We start from the raw sequence: 10668 nt of genomic DNA, 5'->3' as shown, positions 1-10668 counted from the left end.
TGTGAATGCCCTGGATCTTCTGAGTAAGTAGTACTCCAAAGCTATGCAAGCAGCACTCTAATTTCTCATGTGTCTCTTAAATTTTTGTAATAGAAGATGCTGCTTCTGGATTAACCAAGTTTGAGGTATCCCTGCAAAGAGAGCTTGTCATCAGGAAGATGTATTCCTTTATAATGCTGAAGGTGAGTCTGTGGGAGGACAGATCTTCTCAACCAAAGAGATTAGATGACCTCTACAAGAGCTTTGGGTCAACTTTACTCTTCTTAATCTAACTGCAAACAAAAACTGAGTACTCACAATGTCTGAAAACACTCTTCTTTCTCTTGATAAACAGGACACTAACTGAAACAATTCCATTGAGGGAGCAGCCACAGGGAAGGAGTGCATCTCCTAACATTAAAATAAGCTCTTTAAAGTCTAATTAAATATATACTGCTTGGACCTAATCCTTAGCTAACAAGGTGACCATCTTATTATTTCTGCTCTCCCAGCTCCCAGCAGTAGTAGGAAGTGCATTCTTCACAAAAGAACTCAGAGGCCAAAACAATAATGGTGAGATAATGCTGTTCTTTTAGGACTCTCTCTATATTGCATGGCTCTGTAGCAGGTCCTGCTCTGAAGGCTGTTCTCTAATGGAACAATCCTGAATGCTTTAGTCCAGAGTTTGAACTGAATTAGCAAGGTCTATGGCCTTTGTTTCTTGCTAGTAGGAGCCATGACAGGAAAACATGCATCTTAGTGCCATCCATATAGGAAGGAATCTGGAGAGCTTTGTTTAGGATTGCTGAATTGAAGTACTCCAAGGAAATGTGGGAAGCCCTGCAGACAAAATCAAAAACACACACCAAACAAAACCCAAGCAAACTGGGAAGATTTCATCAAATATTTGCCTCATCACTACCAGTGGAGAAAGGGGGAGAATTATGGCTGTGAGGAACAGGAGTTGTTTCACGTGAAGGAAGCCACAACACGGCAAACAACAGGTTTGGGTCAGTATGATGCTGGGAGGCAAAGTGCTACAGAGGTCATTACAATTCAGAAGAATTACACAGTGCACAGGAGATTTCATTACTGGAGAACATCTGTGCTACCGGTAGATGGGTGGATCCCATCTATTACATTGCTAGGAAATAAGCAAGGCTCACCTGCTCAAGGAGTAAGGGTCCAGGCTGCTTGTGTCCATGAGTATTGTCACTCCTGTCAGGAGTGGTTCAATCCAGCCCAAATGTGGATGCTTGGGAGGAAGATGGTTTCTTGTGGTTTTTCTTGGTCAGGATACTAAAATAGAATTGTTCCTCAAGAAGACTTGGAGGAGGTGATGTGTGCCACACTGCCTTCCACAATGATGTTCTAATAGAGCAGCAAGGACCTGCTCAGATCTGGCATGGTGGGGTGCTGCTCCAGGCTTCCAGAATGGGGTGCATGAAGCCTTTTTGTGAGCAACAGGCAGGACTGTCACAAGCACAGGGCTTGGGGGCAAACAGGGAATTTTAGTAGGGATAGCAGCACCTCAGGTTGCAGGCTGTCCAGCGAGGTTTCACATGTTGCAGAAGTTTTTTGGGTACAAAGGGTGTCAGAAAAAGCAAGAAGCATTTTTCTTTGATTTTGACTGGAGGCAAGAGCAAGAACTAGCTGAGAAATGAGGGTGGAAGACAGTTCAGGTGAGTGAGACCATGAAATTTTCAAACTGGAAAAAACAGGCCATTTTTTAAATTATGTATTCCTGTTAACTTAAACAAGAGAAAAACAGGCAGAAAATGTGTATGTGTGGTGAAATTATCAAAGACGTGTATGAAAATAGCACGAACAAGTAGAAATAGGAAGTCGGAAAACTCAAGGTCAAACATGAGGTTAAATTAGGAACATGAAAAGCATTGAACATTTTCTGTTTATCATATAGGGAAGAGCAAGAATATCAAAAAAAGTACTGAAGAAGAGAATTTTTTAGAGGGTTGTGTAAAGCAACCTTTAAACTCCTAATGATTTTTTCCAACAATTAATGGAGGACTTCTGATGTTTTTAAAGTCTGGGGGTGGAAAAACGTAGATGTAATGATCCTTTCAGCAAAATAGGAAAAAGAAAGAACTAGAGAATTCTTTAGAACAGATAATTTTTAAAGTTTGGCTTCTAAGAGAATACAGATTCAAACCTGTTTATGTACATAACTAGAGGAGGCAAATAACAGCCAGTGTGACTTTGTCAAGAGAAAATTGTGTCAAAGAGCATAGTTTCCTCTATGGCAGAGTCAGAAGTCTCTGGACAGAAAGAAAGTAATGGCTGTCACAACTCTTGTTTGATGAGGAAATAACATAGCAGATATTTTGTGTCTTACAGTGAGGGCTTAGACAAGATAGTTAGAATGTGGTGGCAAATGTATTTCAAAGATGAAGAAATGTTTTAGTAGCTCACTAATGAAATGTAGACACTCTTGAGTAGAACTCTCTGGGGAGGCTATAACAGATGTAGAACACTTCAGTATTTCCATTGTTGGGTGGAAAAATATTAAGCCAGTGAGTAAGCCATGGTCAGGTGTCTGTAAATGTGTTTGAGCACCATCTTAAAACTAAATTGCAGACAGGTGTGTTCAGGACCAGAGGACTAGAATTTGCCAAGGAGGGATGGAAAGTCCTGCTTACGTGGAGAACAGTCACCTGGTAAATTCAGGGGGATGAGCCATTACCTCAGCTTAACAAGAGCTGCACAATGTGTGAAGACTTCCAGGCAGAAAGATGCGTACATCCATTAGGATGAACCATCTCTTGCATAACAGATTATGCCACATTGTTCTAAATAGATGTCTCACCTGGAATACAGCAGGAAAATGTGACCTTTAAGGAAAGACTGAGGTTTCTCATGTCTCTTTTTGGGTCATCTCTTTTCCAACAAAACAGTCCCCAATCATATAAAAGGCTATGGCTAAGAAAAAAGAAAGTCTATTCTCCGTAATTGTATAGGACAGTAGATTTTAGACCTGCAGATAAAAGGCTTCCAAAACAGTGGGAAGAAATTGTACCCACTTTGTCTTAGATACCCCCTAGAAACCAGAGTGCTATCCTTTCTCCTGGGGAGCATTTCTAGTCAGAAGAGATGCACATGTCATGACACCAGCCAGCTAGAACTGATATAGACAAACAACTTCTTATAGATGGAGGGAAACATATTTTCCTGTGGGTCCAGCCATCCTGACCACAGCCTGTCAGGCCAGTTAGATGCAAGGAAACCATTGCTTGTACACCAGTAAAAATTCCATTTGCAGCTGGGTAAACCTCCTAGATGAGAGTAATTTTATTCATGATTAACACAAGGAAATCTGGAGGCTGCCTTCCACCTTTCAATGTCCCTACTCCAGTAGCAATCTGGGCCCCTCCAGTGCCTGGTAAAATACAAGCCTTGTTTCATCCCACCATGACAGGCAGGAAAAAAGATAAAGTAAAACCAATTAATGTCTTTCAAGGGGACTAACACATTTTGGATTCTGGTATCCCAAAGGAATGTAGTTTCCTCTCACCAAGTCTCTGAAGAAAGTCTGAAGTTTAGCTCTTCTTACAGTCCAGCATACTGGCTGTTTTTACCATCCATTGGATCTTCCTTGTGCCAGGTCAAATTTGTGGAAGGAGAGAAAGTCTCCTGGGAGTTCATAGCCACTTATCAGAAATGTTTAAAAGTCCAGGAATCATATGAATGATGAAATATCCAGGATTGATATGAAGTGGATATCACAGGACAGAGCTATGCAGTTAGAGGATGTATTCAGGATGCCCTACATCTGAACAGAGGGTTCTTTGGGCTTGCTACCATGTGGTACTTCCCTGACAAAAAAAAAAAAAAAAAAAAAAAAAAAAAAAAGGGTTTTGTGGAAGCACGAACAGTTATAAAAATTGTTGTATGTGCTTTTCAGCTGTGATTTGGGAGCTGAAAACTAGCAAAAGAGTGTACTATTCATATTGAATCAAAATTGGCACTCTTTTGGATCCAAATCTTCCAGATATTCGTATTCATTTGGTACAAATATGCTCAGTTCAAGATAAATGCTTTTTTATCAAAATATGTGACAAAAAGAGAGTCCAGAAGTGATACTCCTGGCTCCAAATATGAATGATCCGAGGTCAGTTCCTCCTTCTTCACTCAGGATTGAAATTGAGTGAGAAAATTTCCTCTTAAAATTAAAGAGGAAGATTGAAGGTCCTAACATACTGATACTTACATCTGCAGAACTGGAGAAACTGAGGCAGTATTCCTCGAGGCAAAGCAGGACTGTGTAATTGCCATGCAATTGAAACCATGTAGATATGGTGGAAATCTAAATCACCTTTGCAAATGGAGACATGAAGACCAGAGCAACCCCTTCGGGGGGCTGATGTACTCAGAATTAAAAGCATGACACAAAAAGGCACAAATGTTCCTAGGCCTTCAAGGATTTTCGAGTGGCACCGTGACAGCCATTGCTGGCATAACAATGATAACTGAGGTGGATACAGTCTAAGCTTGCAATAGGATAATGTTCTTTGAATGGCCTTAGGCAGACAATGAAGGATTTTGGAAGAGGATGAGGCTGCTATTTTAGGAAACATGCACTAGACTGTCACACAGCATAATAATATCTGAACACGTGTCATTACACAAAATTGTTTCCAATAGCTTTAAGCCCAAATTGCAGAATTGGCATAAGACCCCTGCTTTGTCCCATGTTGGTAGATGTCATAGAAACAGTGTTCCAATTGGAAACCTCAAATATTTAAACTGTCCTGAAGGCTTGGCTGGTAACAGAAAACAAGGTGGAGTTTCTGGGACTAAAATTCCTCTCTTCCCAACAACTCATATGACAGTCTTTCCCTAGTCTTAGCATGAAAACTACTGAAACTTTGTGGAGTAAAATCATCTGCTGATGTGGTGCAAAACATACTGCCCAGGAAAAGCAGAAAGGGATGGGATCTCCTGGAGGTGTTCAGGCTGCTAAGATGCTTTGTGCTCCTCTTTCATGGGAACGTTGTTTTTCCCCCTAATCAAGAAGCTGTGGGGACAGGAGCTGCAAGTGTTTAATCTAATTTGATTAGACATTATCCTTACAGGGTGCTGTATTGACAGCTATACTCAAACCTTTCTGACCCCCTCATCTGTTGGCATAACAAGATTGCAGCTTATCTGATTTACCACGTAATATTCTCATGCCACCTGCTTATATACAAGAATAAGCTTTCCTGCCTGTAGTCATGGGAGCCCAGTGAGGATCAGAGCCATGTCCCTCGCTCCCTCCCAGCCAGGGTCTTCTTCTCTCCCCCAAAGTCTGTTCCCCTCCTTCAGCTGCACATGGATCGTCACTTGTCACATGGAGGGCTAACATGCAAAATTTTATGGCTCTTGGTCAGCATCCTCCCGCTGTCCTTCCCCTCTGTGGCTCTCCAGGGACCTTTAGATGCCACCACAGCACAACCTTCCCACCTGGGATCTCACCCCAGACTCGGCTGGGTTCCAATCCTGGCCTGTGACCCCAGCTAGCACAACCACCAGTGGGTGGGATACTGCCACAGCTTCCCTACTACACATGTGGTCAAGCTGGTGGGAGCGGGACAGTGTGCACCTGGGGATGACAGCAGGCTGGGGGTGTAGAGGTCACGGCCACCCTTCATCACAAGCTCAGGGGCTGGAGAAGCTCCTCCAGTCTGGGCAAGCACCAAGCCCTGTCCCTGGAGCTAGCTGAAGCCCAACAGAGGTACAGGGTGGCAGCCTGGGGACAAGTGTCACCTGGGGCATATTTACATATTTGCATATTTACTTGAGACATATTTGTTTCAGTGCAATCTGAGTATCACAGAGAAATCTGACTCACACACAGGAGCATAGCAGCAGAAAATGGTTTAGATGTGTAGAAAATGCAGTTGAGCAGTAGCTGGTTATACTAGTGCTGTTTGCTGGCGGGACAATTGATAGTTGAGTTGTAGCCAGATCATTAAATGTTTTCAATCATGTATAAATCCCCTAAACTTTTGTGTACAGGAGAAAGTGTGCTGCTGGCAGTCCAGTTGCAAAGGGAAAGCACTTTGTCATATGTTTGCGTTTTGGCCAGAATGTTGACTCCACCTTGTCATGACAAAGGAACATCAGCCCTCAATTTATTGACTGCTCTGGAGAATTACCTTAAAAGTAGCATACAACTTTTTGTATTGCATTAATGAATTGCAAGAACAATTCAGAGATTTCCATCCAAATGGAAATGGTTCTTGTAGAATGGAGGTGGGTTTCTGAAGTCAGTTTGGGGTTTGTCAAGTCTGAATGTTACTATTTTGAGAGATATTTACAAGGAAATGTGTCTCTGTCATGCCAGAAAACTGGAAATGTACCTGAACATGTAAGTCACCACAGGCTGGATGTGCCTTCTTGGCTTCATCCTCCTTCTGTATGTTGTAAATGTGCACAGATTCTCTTATTCTGAATTTCATGGAGAAGTGGCTCTGTTAAAAAATATTACAATACTATAGCAGTGCCAATTTCTGCCCTAAGTCTACATGAATTTATTGTGTTTCAATTGACAGATTGTATCCAAAGCTCTTAGCACAAAGCACTGGACCTTGAATAAGAAGATTACTTCATTCATCAAATGTTCTGTGAAGCTGAAGGACTAAAAAGATCTTTAAACTCTGCTCAAACTAAGCCATGTGCACAGAACACTTCCTTCCTAAGTTCCTTCCCAAATCGCTGTGGGCATGGGAATAAGGAAAGCACGGTGGTGCTAGGACATATGAAAACTCTTAGAAGGAATGTTAATGACACAAAATGTGCTCAGATGTACCCAGAGGTAAGTTTGCTTATGCAATGTCATGAAGAAACAATGAAGAAAAGAGAAGATGCCCTAAGGAAAGATTTGCACAAGTTTCCAGAACAAGAGGACTGCATGACAGGTGAGGGAAGTGATTTGTGGGAAACAGGGCCACAGTGGGAGAAAAAAAGATGGACGGCAGGATGGTTAGCAGAAAAGGAAGGGAGAAGAGAAAATTACTCTAACTTCAAGAGTAACGGAAGAGCAAGTAATGAAGAATTAAAAAGGGCTACTGAGTCCATAAAAAGCTGTGGAATCAGAAGGGTGGGACCAAGCATGGCCACCATGGGTAAGAAGAATTCACGCCAAAAAATTTCACAAGAGGCTGGAAGTGGCTGTGTAGTCTCAGTGCACCTGTCAGAACAGTATAAAAAGGCTTTTAGCATTAGCAGACACTAGGCTGCAGCAAAGAGGAAGCAAGTACTCATATTTCAGAGACCAGGAGCAGGAGTGGTCCTACAGGAGTTTCACTGGTCCTAGCAGGAGTGACCACAGCTCTCCATGCTAGGCCTACAGGCACAGAACTGCAGTAATTCCTGTAGGGGTTTTGGTGATCTTGGGCCACACTGTGGCCTGCCTCATCTTCCTTCTCTTTTTGTGGGCAGAGGGATGCTTAGTGTCCAGTTCCAACAGCTGAGGTGGCTGCTGTGGTGGTATTTTTAATGGGCCTCTCTCTTTGAGGCAACCCTGCAATTTTCAGTGTTTCCAGCTTGTTGCCCGGTCTGAAGCAGATGTAAGCTTGATATTCAGGTTGACATCTAGCTGTAAATTTACGAAGGTGGTAACACTGTGAGACTCTGAGATTTGATTGGAACTTCTGGGCTTGTCTGAAAATATAATTTCTCTGTGTAAGTGATGAGAAGAGTGCCATGGTGAAAACATGTCCAAGGAAGACTAAAGCTATCTAAGGTCTTGCAGACTCAAACATCAGCTGCTTAAAACATAAAACAAACAAAAAATCCTCCATTAATAAAAAAAAATTCTATCATTTCTGACAGTTTATTAAACTCCTCTCAATCTCCACACTACCATACTTCCATCCATTTCTTCTGCAGAAGAAGCAGATATAGAAATCTGAAGTGTAGTTGTATGTGAAAGCCTTGGCTTATTTTCTTAGCTCTGTGACTCACTAATCAGTCTTGTGTTCACAGCTGCCTTGTCTCTGGAGTGCAGAAAGGTGCTCTGACCTAAACCTTCCCTCCTTGCACCTTCTGTTGCACATGGAAACTGTGTCCTCTATCACAACTAAGGCCAGGTGCCTGGCTAATAGCTTTTGATTGCATGCACATACAGATTTCCTTGGCTTTTTAAATTTGTGCTTCTGGTTTTAGCTTTCAAATCCATCATCAGGGCTGGCATGGACATCCTGGCTTACCCATAGCTACTCAAGCTCTGTGCCAGCAGTATCACTTTTGTAAAGCACCTTGAGACACACGCTACGTAAGGAGCTGTATATATCCCATTGGAGTAATCTGGTTCAATAATCTGGGGGCAGAGTTTACTGTCTGAAGCATGTGGACATCTGGCCTCCTATTACATCATGCTTTGCAACTAGTTAGAGCCTGTAGATTTATTCCTGCATTTTTTGTGTTGTTTCTGTTGCATGAACAGAAAAGGAAAGAGACTTAGAACACTACGAGCATGGTTTATACCTTCAGGGATATTCACATGACCTCTCTGCCTTCTGCTTTTTGGAAGGCATCCTGGGAATAACACCAGGGATTAAATTAACTCTGGTCTGTTACTTCACTTCAAAATGTGGGAGAGGCTACCACTGCCCGAAGGAAACAATCTCCTTCCTCTTGCCTTCCCCCAAGAGAATAATAGGATCAGGCCATAGAGATACATTAGAGATCTTTTCAAATGTAAAGAGAAGCGAGCTCCTTCCCTGTTTGCAGATTCCTCCTTCCTTGTCCACAATGAAATGGCAGACTCTCCAGTATTCTTGCACTGAAAAGGCTGGCCTTTGCCCTCCAGGACCTGGCAGCTTGGCATGAAAAAGGCAAATATTCTATCTTCAAACAAATGCTGCATTAAAATGAATAAACCTGCCAATGTCTGGAAAATGATCTGTTCAGTAGTAGTAAATATTAGATATGTATTGAGATATGTCAGCAGTATGCCTTAGAGTAACTACTAGAAAATAACAAACAAAAAGTTCATCTTTATCTGATGGCTCCAAATAGTCTCTTTTTCATGAGGTTGCTTCAGACCTGAATGGTCTTTCGGTAGGGATTAGCAACAGGCCATTTGGAAAACTGCCATGGCTGGGGAGAAAATCCAGCACCTCACTGATCAAGCTGCAACCACCATCTACACAGTTGGGCAGAAACCAGCAGATGGTACAAAACCTTACATTTGCTTCTTTGGCCAGCAGACCATTGTATGCTAAAATCCCACTGAGGGAGAGAACCTAATTTTTCTTGTCTATGGCTCTCAGAAAACCACTCCCTCCAGTCTGACTGCCCATCATAACAGAGAGGCTGAGGCTTCTTGACTTATTCCTGCTTTCAGCAGCCCTCAATTTCACTTGAAAACAGGGTGACAAGTGTGTGCCTTTTTCTGAGATGTGTTGTGTGCAGAGGAGCATGTGAGACCCTGCCCTGCCAATTGTCAGTCAATACATTCAACAAGAATTTCATTATAATTTTTTCGTAAGAGAAAGGTGTCTCTCAGTTCCTGTCATTTAAAGCTGTGAAGTATTTGAATATTGCCTTGAAAGTCCTAAGAGAATGATTTATGATGCCTTTTTAACCTGATTATATAATACACTCAAGAATCTAACGCTTGAACCACAGAAGAACAAACTTCAAAAAAATTTCCTCTTCATTTGTATTTGCACTACTCATTTACTTGGAAAAGATCCATGTTTCTGAGTAGAAGTCACAGAAATTGAAAACCTCTATGTCCACAGCCACAGCCTAAATGTGGCATGCCACTGTGGGGAAGCCTTATCTCTCCTGCATCCTGCCCTGACAAAGGAGTGGAGCAAGACCATCACCGTCCTCTGAGCTCCTGGCAAACCTGGGCCTGGGATGTGTTGCTCTCCAGCAATGCAGGCACTGCTGTGTGACATCTCTGAAAAATCGCCCAGCATCAGCAGCAAGAATTAGATCTAAAGCTAGAGGATCAAGAGCCCATGCACCCATGATGCAATAACCACTGCAGAAGCTGCCAGGGGTGACTCAGAATACACATATATGTGTAGCTATCCTCCAGTACCCTGCCAAACAAACCTGCAACTTGATCGCCTGCTGGACAGCAGGGAACTTAATGCCTGATGCAGGAGCATATTTACAACTCTTATCCAGTGGCATCAGCTGCTGAGCTAGCAGCACAAGTTACTAAATCTGAGATGGCAGTGCAGTTGCAGTAATTCCCAGAGCAGTTTACCCAGTGCTTATTCCAATAATAAGGCAAAAGGAGGACCTGCTAGGGCCAGGAAATATGAAACTGCTGGTGCTGTATTTCACAGGATAGGGAAGAAGATAAACTAACCATCTCATGTGCATACCTGTTTGGCTGCATGTCATTAAAACTACCAGTTACCTTTGGGATGAGTTCAGTACACTGAATGGTCAGGCCACCTCTTCTACTAAAAACCAGCCAGTTTTGGTGAGCAAGTCTGGAACAGGCTCTCTCACGCTATCTTCTTTGACAACCAAACCCAGTAAGGCATCTTTTTTGTTTTTTTTTTTAAATCTGTTTCATGTTATTTCAAATTCGACAAGCCCAGGAATATGTTTCAATGCTTTGATTCCTCCCTTTTTGTCTTTCCTATGCCCAGAACAAATGGCCATAACACTGCAAAATTGAAGGCAAATTTGATTTTGTTTTCTTCTTTCTCTAAACAG

This window comes from Sylvia atricapilla, chromosome Z, assembly GCF_009819655.1.
Source record: "Sylvia atricapilla isolate bSylAtr1 chromosome Z, bSylAtr1.pri, whole genome shotgun sequence".
NCBI lineage: Eukaryota > Metazoa > Chordata > Aves > Passeriformes > Sylviidae > Sylvia > Sylvia atricapilla.
The sequence above is the reverse complement of the archived record's forward strand: the minus strand, read 5'-3'. Positions refer to the sequence as shown.